Below are 10,685 nucleotides of genomic sequence, written 5' to 3'. Positions count from 1 at the left end.
GATCTAGATCTTTTGACCTTTGGCACTACAGCTAGTAAGGCATTGGTGGATCGAAGTTGTCTGCTGGGAAGATAGGGGGTGATTAGGGGGCGACTAATCAGTGGCCCAGTTTCCCAAAAAGATTGATGGGCAACACAAAGGGATTTGAAACTCATCCTGTCTTTCATCGGGAGCCAGTGTAATTTTTTCAGTCCGGCCTTCGCAGAGGTCCTGCGAGGGAGCTGGAGCAGGGTTCGGGCCGCACAGTTCTGAATTACCTGCAACTTTTTGAGTGTGGAGTCAGGGGTCCCAAGGTAGAGCGCATTTCCAAAGTCCAGCCTGGCAAGTATCAGTCCCTGGACCACGATTTGTCTGGCCTCAAACGGTAGTAATGGGAGAATCTTCTTCAGCACTCTGATGAGGCCAAAGCAGGTAGCAGATAATACAGCGGCCTGATGATTAAATGTTAGGGACTTGTCCAGCCAGATTCCCAGGCTCTTGATGGTATCTCTGGGGACTGGAGGGGTGCCCAAGCAAGTTGGCCAGATCTGATTAATCGTAGATGGTGCTAGATGTCCCAGCATCATGACCTCTGTCTTGTCTCCATTAAGTTTGAGACAGGACATGGTCATCCATCGACCAATCTCGCTCAGACATTTGGGCAGGTCCACTGTGCCTACAGGGTCTCCAGCCGGCGTGAGGGAGACTACCAGCTGGGTGTCGTCCGCGTAGGTAACGATCTTCATACCATACGGGCGGACGACCCCAGCCAGCAGTCTCATATAGACGTTAAACAACGTCGGGCTTAATGAGGAGCCCTGCGGAACTCCAGAGTTCAAGGGCTTGCTTGTAGAGATGGTTGCTCCCTCAAAGACCTGAAATTGCCTGCTGGATAGGAAAGAGCGGATCCACTCCAATGCTCCTCCTTGAATCCCAATTTCCTTGAGGCGCTGCAACAAGATGGTGTGATTTACAGTGTCAAAAGCGGCACTGAGATCGAGGAGGACGACTGCACCGATCCTCCCCGATCCAAGATGCCCCTAGTTTCTTCCAAGACCACCAAGAGAGCCGATTCCGTCCCATGCTTGGGGCCGAAGCCGGTCTGCGAGGGATCAAGGAGATTATTTTCCTCAAGGAATTTGGTCAAAAGGCCATTGATGTATTTTTCCAGTAACTTGCTGGCCCAGGGGAGCAAGGAAATTGGGCGATAATTGCTGAGATTGGTGACACACATATTCGGTTTCTTAGCAAGTGCTTTTACCCTTGCTTCCTTTCACTTAGGGGGAACTATATTGGTGGAGATAAAGGCATTGAGTACTCTTAGCATGACCGGTAGGATGGTCTGACTGACTGTCCTTAAGAATTTGGGAGGGGCCGAATCGCTGGGGGAGCCCGATTTTACCTGGGTCATTAGGCTAGCTAATAAGTCCTGCTGTAGTAATGGGAAGTTCTCCAAAGTTGGAGTTTTATTTTCTGCTGCCCCATAGTTGGAAAAGCCGGCAGTAGCTGCCTGATTCTGTGAGTGAATGGCTGGAAAAGCAGAATAGATACGATCTATTTTGTTAAAGAAGTAATCTGCCAGCTCGTTGCAGCGAGTTTGTAAATCCTCACTATTTATTGGACTCCAACTTCACTTGGAATTCCTCTCACATCAAATACTTAGGTTTACATGTCACTCCCTCCATTACAGATACGGTCTCACTTTGTCTCAACAAATGTATCCAGAAACTCTCTGATCTTACCACAAAATGGCATCCATTATATCTCTCATGATGGGGGCGCCTTGACACTATTAAAATGATGTTATCCCTTTTGTTTTATACACTATTTCCAATATTCCTGATACCACTTCCATTAAGTTTTTCAAGGAAATCAACACCATTCTTTCCTATTTTCTCTGGTCAGGCAAAAAATCCTGTATGTCTCTCTTCAGACTCACACGTCCTAAATCTGAGGGTGGTGTAAATTTTCCTGACTTTCCAACTTATCACAAGGCTTTCCTTCTGCGCCAGGCCTCCTTTTGGCTGCGGGACCCTGATGAACCGTGTCCTTTATGGGTTATTTTAGAACGTCTCTCTATCTCTCCCTTTACTTTTGCTGAATTTCTATCTTTTTCCCGCAAACCTCAGCTACCATCCATCCCCATACATAAATTCACAGTCAAATTACTCCTGGCCTCTTCCCCGACCCCCCCCCCTCCTCTGCAGCCGATTTTTAATCCACTACCATTTGGCATAATAAAAATCTCCTTATTAATAACAAACCTTTCTTTTGGAAATCTTGGAGGCAAAAGGGTTTAATTTGGGTCTCTTAACTTTTTTCTCATTTTACTTTTTTACCTTTTTCAACGTTACGCCATTCTTTTGATTTTCCCGCCTCCTTTGCTCATAAATATCTTAAACTTAAGGAAGTGGTCATGTCAGCTTACACCCAGATCCATTTTTCCAGATTGCTCATGCCCAAATTGCACTCTCCTATTGATTCTTTTGTTACCCTTGGCAGCTCTTCAGGTACCTTTTCTGATGCTCACATTTGTATAATCCCTAAGGAAGGTAAAGATTCTCGGTACTGCAAAAATTATAGACCAATTTCCCTTGTCAACATTTCCCTGCCTGACAGGATTACTCCCCAACCCCAACCTACCCAAACCTTATGCCACTCTCTGAATTCTTATTTCATAGACAAAATAACTATCATCAAAGACAACATCCCCCCCCTTATCACCTCTCCCTTTACCTCTTCCCCCTATGAATTCTAGCCGTCTGACTCAGCTCCCACCAATCTCTCAAAATGAATTCTCCACGCTTCTTCGCAAGGTTAGCTCAGGTTCACCTAATGACTGCTGCCCCCCTCAGATCCTTAGAGAAGCCTTCCTGGCATGCCCTGGCCCTCCATTAGCTTTGCTCAACAACTCTCTCGCTACTGGGGAGGTCCCCCGTTCCTTCAAACAGGCAGCTGTCATACCCATTCTTAAAAAAACTAATGCTGACCCCACCATTCTAAGTAACTATCGCCTTATTTCCCTCCTTCCCTACTTGGGCAAAATTCTGGACACCTATGTTACTCGCTGCTTGAGTACCTTTATAGAGAATTCCTCCTTCCTGGATGCCCAACAAGCTGGCTTTAGACCCCTCCACTCCACCGAGGCGGTCATAATAGCCGTCATGGATGCCCTGAGGAAAGGTGCAGACAACAACATCTCTCAGGCCCTTGTCCTCCTGGACCTGTCGGCTGCATTTGACACGGTCGATCATACTATTCTGATCGACCGTGTCAACAACGCCGGCATCCAGGGGGTGGCCCTCGACTGGCTCAGATCTTTTCTGAGCCCTCAGACTCAAGCAGTCCATCTATCTACCTTTTCTGTGCCCTATTCATCCCCTACTTGCGGGGTCCCTCAGGGCTCCGTGCTCTCACCCTTATTGTTTAACTTGTACCTTCAGCCCCTTCTTGTTTCCCTCCGTAATACCCCGGTTACCATCTTCAACTACGCAGATGATCTTCAGTTAATTTTTCCCATTGACCCCCTTCCTTCCTCTCATTCCAACTTTCAATCCACTATGCTCAACATCGCTGAGTGGATGCTTCATAGTCCGTTAAAACTTAACCCCACAAAAACTGAGCTGGTACTTGTCGGGGGCTCTACTAATCCGTGGAATTCCACCTTTTGGCCCTCCTCTCTGGGGACTCCGCCTAGCCCAGTTAGCACTGTGAAGAGTCTGGGGGTGATCATTTCTGAGGACCTCTCCATGAGGCCTCAAATCAATGCAGTCACCTCATCCTGTTTTTTCCACCTAAGGCGGATTCGTAAAATCAGTAGGTTCCTCACTAGAGATGTTCTAATCTTAGTCATCCTAGCATTGATCACTTCCAGACTCGACTATGCTAACACGTTGTATGCCGGAATTCCATCAATCCATCTCCACCGGCTGCAACTTGTCCAGAACCAGGCAGCCCGCCTGATCTTCCGCCAGCCAAAATACCAGCATGTCACCCCTCTTCTGCGTACCCTCCACTGGCTCCCCATCACTAAACGCTGCATCTTTAAACTTGGCTGGGTCACTTTCAAAGCCCTTTCTGATCTAGCCCCTGCATTCATCTCTTCTTGCCTGACACGGTATGTCCCCCACAGAGACCTCCGCTCTGCAACTCTCAATCTCCTGGTTACTCCTAAAACCAGACGGAAAAAGCATGGTGGCCTCAGTTTTTCTGCCATGGCCCCCTCCACCTGGAATTCCCTCCCTACTGCACTCCGCCTCTGCCCTAACTACGATCACTTCCGCAAACTGTTGAAGACCTTCCTCTTTCAGTTAACACTTGAGTAACTCCTCCACCCCAGCTGCCGTTATGTCAAGAGCGCCATGAAACCGTTGGTGAACGTGTGCGGTACAAATATTTTTAACGTACCGTAACGTAACTCCCACAATCATGCTTCGTCTCCTAACCCAACCTCACAACTTCACTCCTTTTGGCCGTTTCTTCTAAAGCTTTTCTCATTTACGCATTTCTGCGCTCTACTCCTTCTCCTCATCTAAAATCTAAGGTAGAAGAGCAGTGGGAATGCGACTTTGCTACATCTTGGTCTATTTCTCTCTGGGATAGGTTGTGGGTCAAGATCCGCAAATCCTCTAGATCTGCTACCTTAACACAAACATTATTTTTCATTTATAATAGACTTCTTTTTACACTATCCTTGCTCAATAAGAGATATTCTTCTACTCCTGATTTATGTTGGTCTTGCTCTACACCTAATGCAATTTTATTCCACATGCTTTTCTCCTGCACAATCGTACACAATTTCTGGAAACAAATTTGGACCAAAATTAATGATATTTTTCACACTCACATCCCTTTTTCTTTTATTCACATTTTTTTAGGTAGTCTTTCCCCTTGTTGGGGTCATGTTACTTTTGATGTATGAATCATTGATTTACTTGTGGCAGTTGCATTCCAACAAATTACTGTTAACTGGAAGAATTTTGCTAATATATCGGTTAAAGCATGGTGGTATAATGTTTGTCACAACCATAGATTAGACACTGCCTTTGTTTTTCCTCTTCATTTGGCAATGAAGCGCACCAATTTATGGCTCCCCATAACACTGTACCTTGATGCTTGTGCTAAAAATTCTTTCCATTTGTCACCCTTTCAGCAAGAATTATCCAAACCCCCTTGATTGACCTTTTTGTTCCTCAGTATTTCCCTACCTAACAGATTTTACTATTGTTTTCTTTTTCTTTTTTCCTTCTATTGTATAGCCTCATCCTATCTTAATAACCATTGCACCTTTTATTATATATGCAATGTTTCCCTAGATTGTTTTACTTCTTTCCTGTATCATATTTGTATATTGTATTGACAACTCTTATTGCTTAATAAACACTTTTTGAACTGAAGAAATGTAATATAGTTTGGGCGGTCATTGTGTTATGTTTATTTAATCTTGCTTGCCTTGAGAGATTCTGGGAGCATGCCTTAAATGAGAGAAGCATTTGCAACATTGAGTACGTGCGGGAGAGTGTCCCCAGAGAAAGCTTTAATGAAGGGCGTCTGTAAGACATCATCTATATAAGCAGTGACTTTGAGGATATTGAGTATTGAAGCAAAATCTGCGAGAAATAGGGATTTGAAGGCTGACCATTTCTGGATTTTAAAGGAAGGGGTACCATCAAGAGATGGGGTAGGCTTGGCATGGTCGATGTTTTATCAGATCCTCTGTTTATTGTCTGCGGAAGAGGTTGATGGCATTGCAATGCATTTCTTTATTGTCTTGAAAAACATTCTGCTTCTACGGGTGGCTTCATTGATGGTGTTGGTATAATACTTTGGTTTGGCTGATGTGATGAGATGTATGCATGTTGTGCAGAGGGACTTCAATACAATGAGTTAATAAGAAGTTCTGCTTTCTGCTTTATCCTGTCTACTAGTGTATGTTTGTTATCAGCAAGATCTTTTGAGCACCACTGTGCTGAACATTTTGACTAGCTCCTGCATGTTTTAATTAGCGTGTTGCAGTTCAGATAGTTTCTGAAAAACCTGTTGAATTTGCTTAGAAAGGTGTTGGCTTTAGAAGTGGAGTTGATAGGGTGATAGGGTGAGACGTGTTAAAGCAATAGCTTGTCTATGGACAGTTCTTTGATGGATCTGATGGTTTTGTTTTCTCTTTTGATTTGCTTTGGTTTATTGGTAGTACGGTGAGCAGGGAGAAAGGGATTGTGGAGTAGTCTGTCCAGTCAGATGTATGAATGGTTTGCATTCAATTTTTTCTGATATTGAGAAGACAAGGCCAATGATGTGACCTTTTAGCATGGTGCGAATGCGAACTCGCAATTCGCAAAATTCGCGAATTTGTGCGAATTTGCGAATTTGCTGTTTTTGCCAGTTCGCGAGGGTTTTGTACAAGTTCAGGAACGCAAACTTACTTGTGTGGTCGCAACGGTCACGACCATGTTGTTTCTACGTGTCTAGCCTGTTTGCTACCCTGTGGTTCATCGCAGCCACCCTCCGGTTCATCACTGCCACCCTCTGGTTCACCAATGCCACCCTCTGGATCATCACGGTCCCCCTCTGGTTTATCACAGCACCCTCTGGTTCATCACTGCCACCCTCTGGTTGATCACTGCCATCCTCTGGTTCATCCCTGCCACCCTCAGGGTAATCACTGCCACCCTCTGGTTTGCCACTGTCACCTTCTGAATCATCACTGTCCCCCTTTTGTTTATCACAGCACCCTCTGGTTCATCACTGCCACCCTCTGGATCATCACTGCCACCCACTGGTTCATCACTGCCACCCTCGGATTTGCCACTGCCACCCTCTGGATCATCACTGCCCCCCTCTGGTTTATCACAGCACCCTCTGGTTCATCACTGCCACCCTCTGGTTCATTACTGCCACCCTCTGGTTCACCACTGCCACCCTCTGGATCATCACTGCCACCCTCTGGTTGATCACTGCCATCCTCTGGTTCATCCCTGCCACCCTCTGGTTCATCACTGCCACCCTCTAGTTTGCCACTGCCACCCTCTGGATCATCACTGTCCCACTCTGATTTATCACAGCACCCTCTGGTTCATCACTGCCACCCTCTGGTTCATCACTGTCATCGTCTGGTTCACCACTACCACCCTCTTGTTCACCACTGTAGATTATGGGGGGAAAGCAAAGCACACCTTCCCAGCCTCAACTGAGATGAATTAATTTGGGGCTGGGTAATGTGTCACTGAATTTGTGCTTCAAGTCTGGCACCTGCTTCCTTAGCTGTAAGACCTTCCTGTTGCAGTTATTTTTTTTACAGGAGCATTGTGCCAAACTTTTAACTATTCTCTGACCCTGCTTTGAGGGTCAGAGCAGGGTCAGAGAATAGTTGAAAGTAGGCAACTGAACTCTGGAGGGGCCCCTCAGGAAGCACTACAGGGAATGGTTAAAAATTAGCTTGAACTTTTGCACCTGCTAAGTGCTTTCAGTTTTCCAAAATTTGTTTTTCTGCCATTTCGCGAGATTCGCTGGACGCGAAATCGTGCGAAATCGATCTTGCAATCCGCAAATTCTATCAAATTTGTTGATTTCTTTTTTTTTGCTTGTTCGGGCGGTTTTTTGCTTACTTGCGGACGGCTTGCAGCGCACCGACCCCGAGGTTGCCCATGCGGTCGTGTATGAGCGCGGCCATCTTGTTTGCGTGACGTGTTTCCGTTTCCGGGCGCTCGTTGCATGCTCGCGTCGTATGTGGCGCGCGATTACGTATTCGTGGTCGTTTTTGCGTGCTCGCGGGAGAAATATCGCACAAACTTACCCGCGCGGTCCTCTATGGGTGCGCCCATCTTGTTTTTCATTCACTGCTATGGTTTTGGTCATTCTACCTTTCTATCCACCTTACATCTTTGTAATCCTATGTTTTTTTTGCTTATTATCTCTCTCTTCAAATTCCTACATCTATATTTTGTGTTTTTTTTTAAACTTTTTGTTACTTTATTACCTACTTTATTTCTTTTGCTCTCTCTCTTATTTCTTTTACAACTATTCTTCTTTCCTTCTTCTTGTGCCCAGGACCATGGCTAAGGGAGGCGACAAGGGCAAGGGGAAGGGCCCAGCACCATGTACCCGGCTCCCTTGCGGGCGTTGGAGGGGGGAGGAAGTGCAGCCCAGGGAGATCTTCTCTGCGGTGGAGGTGGCCGCCTTGATGGTTTTTGTCCAAGTCCACCTCCCTAAGACCGTGGCAGCAGGTGGGAAGATTGCTTCCGGTTACATCCTCCGGGAGGAGGATGTAACCCCCAATCCCCTGACCGACTATCTAGAATGTCTGACCAATGATTTTACGACCCAGAAGAACAGAAGAAGACTACCTCCGAGTCCCAGCCTATCTGAGTCACTGAAACATGACTGCCAAGTGCAGTAGTTCAAACCTTTCCGCTCACTCACTCACTCGTAAACAAAAACCACACCGTGCTTGTTAGTTTAAAAGTTTTATTTTAAATTAAGATATGAAAACATTATTTCTTTATTTTTAATAACGTAGTATTCTGATGGATGAAGATGACGTTAAAGTTTAAACAACATTCCCATGAATGAAATTAGTATGACTCAAACTTAATAATAGTTACAGACACATGAAATTATTAGAATAACTGTGCGGGAGCCCCCACCTTCTTTAAAGTACTTAAAGTACTGCTGGTGATGACTTAATAGTAGTTGGTGAATCATCTGGCAGAAGGGCAATGGAATCTTCTTTCTGTAATGAGAAAAATGGTGCACGTTAAGCAAGTATTCATCAGTTGTCATAAGAAGTGTAGCATTTAATGGAATAAGCATATAAAAGGTTAACACCCTCCCCAAAACCGGTACTTTTTTTCAATCCCAGTAATAAAAAATGTGTTATGTAACATTTTCTTCCATTACGAGACAAAATAGGGGGTTGTGTATGGCATCTGAAAATATGACATGTTTTTCCTAGACATCACAACATCTGATGCGGCACACATGACCACCAGTGCCAGGGCCAGCAGTGCGGAGGGGTCCACTCTGGATGTGGCGGCGCCAAAAGGAGGAGCTGGGGGAAGACTCAGCGGCTGGGGACGGTGGTAAGTTAATATATTCCTTACTTATTGAATTTTTTTAGAGTAGGCTCGCAAAGGAGTGTATGATGTACTGTACAGTAGTACACAGTACACTAGTATAACTACACTGTACTGTCAAGAACATTTACTAATTTAGAACTACTTTGTGGGCTATCACGGAGAAGACAGTCAACCTTGACTTTTAATAGCATTAGCGGTGGTACTTCTCTGGTAACCAATGGCCCCCTCTATTTCACTTCAACTCAGGTGAGAATTCTTTTAGTGAAGCCATGTCATATCAGATGCAGTTTAGGGATGTGAAGAACGAAAAGTTAAAGAAGGGTGAAACGAAGGACGAGGGAGTCTTAATATTTATGACTGTAAAGAATGATTTTGTTGAATGCAATTCAACATAAGAAAGAAGATGGCGGTTTCAAAAATATTATGAAAAGGGTGTTAGTTGGTTGTTGACAAAAATACATTTTGGTACATTTGAGACATTAAGAAGAATCATAGACGTACTTTGGAAGCCTGGATGTTATCTTCTTATCCTCCTCATCGATAGCAGAGGTGTAAGATGTAGTAGAGCAGACGCTGAGTGGATGAAGTATGGCCAGTGGCAGTGCCACCCCTATAGAAAAGTAAGACATTCCTATCCCCACCTGCATGTACTGCTTAAAGTACTGCGAGTCTGCATCATTTTGGCCTGTGTCTGTATTTCTTGGGTGAAAGGTGAGTGAGCTGCCATTATGGCGGCTACCACAAGTTCACGTACCAGTAATTTATTTTGCAAAACAAGAGAAAAAAAGTAAAAAAGGCCTTTTTTTAGTAATCTCTGACTATGTATGTAGTAGTGAGTCCACCCATAGTGCTGCTAGTGGAATTCCTGAAACTCACAGTGTCACATGCTTACAAAGACAGCGGAAAGATACATGCCAAAATTTTATACTGTGTTTGCTACTGGCTGGTGTTACTGAGTGTCAATCTTCTGTTGAATCATTTTGACTTTATGTTAAAGACTATTGGCTACAGTATTTTTCTTTCTTTATTCATAGATGCTACTCCCAAAAAGCTCACTCGTAAGGAGATGGCTGTCCGGGGTAAGGGCCTGTAAGCTGGAGGCTATTTGTGCCGAGTATCGGCGGTTGTGGGCTCGGGAGCATGAGGAGACATCAACATCTACATCCTCTTCCACTGCCCCCGGGTCAACCAGCCAGAAGCCTCCAGCGAAACGGAGCCGTGGCCCGACAGCCTCCCGCCACCGCCGTTCAGCAGCAACAACATCAGCGGCCTCCTCCAGATCCTGGATGGTTCGTGTGCGCCGGCTACGCAGAAGAGTGGACTACCTGGAGCGGTTGGCCCAAAAGCATCAGCGCCAGCTCCGGGACCTCCGCAAAGAGCAGTGGGACATGCAGCAACAGCTTGCCAAACTACGCCACTGGAGGAAGTGACTGTCCCTTGCCCCTTTTTTAAAGAATGTTGGGGTGGTGGGTATTGGGTGTTTGGGAAAGGGGGCTTTTGGACTTTTTGACATTGGTTGGGTTCGGGAGGGGGGGGTGAGTTCGGGTAATTTATTTTATTATTGTTGTGCTGAAAACAACACAAATATATATGTTCTAATAATTACTTTTCTTTCAAAAACACAGTATACGC

This window comes from Lissotriton vulgaris, chromosome 8 (genome assembly GCF_964263255.1).
Source record: "Lissotriton vulgaris chromosome 8, aLisVul1.2, whole genome shotgun sequence".
Taxonomy (NCBI): domain Eukaryota; kingdom Metazoa; phylum Chordata; class Amphibia; order Caudata; family Salamandridae; genus Lissotriton; species Lissotriton vulgaris.
Note: the sequence above shows the minus strand (reverse complement) of the source record.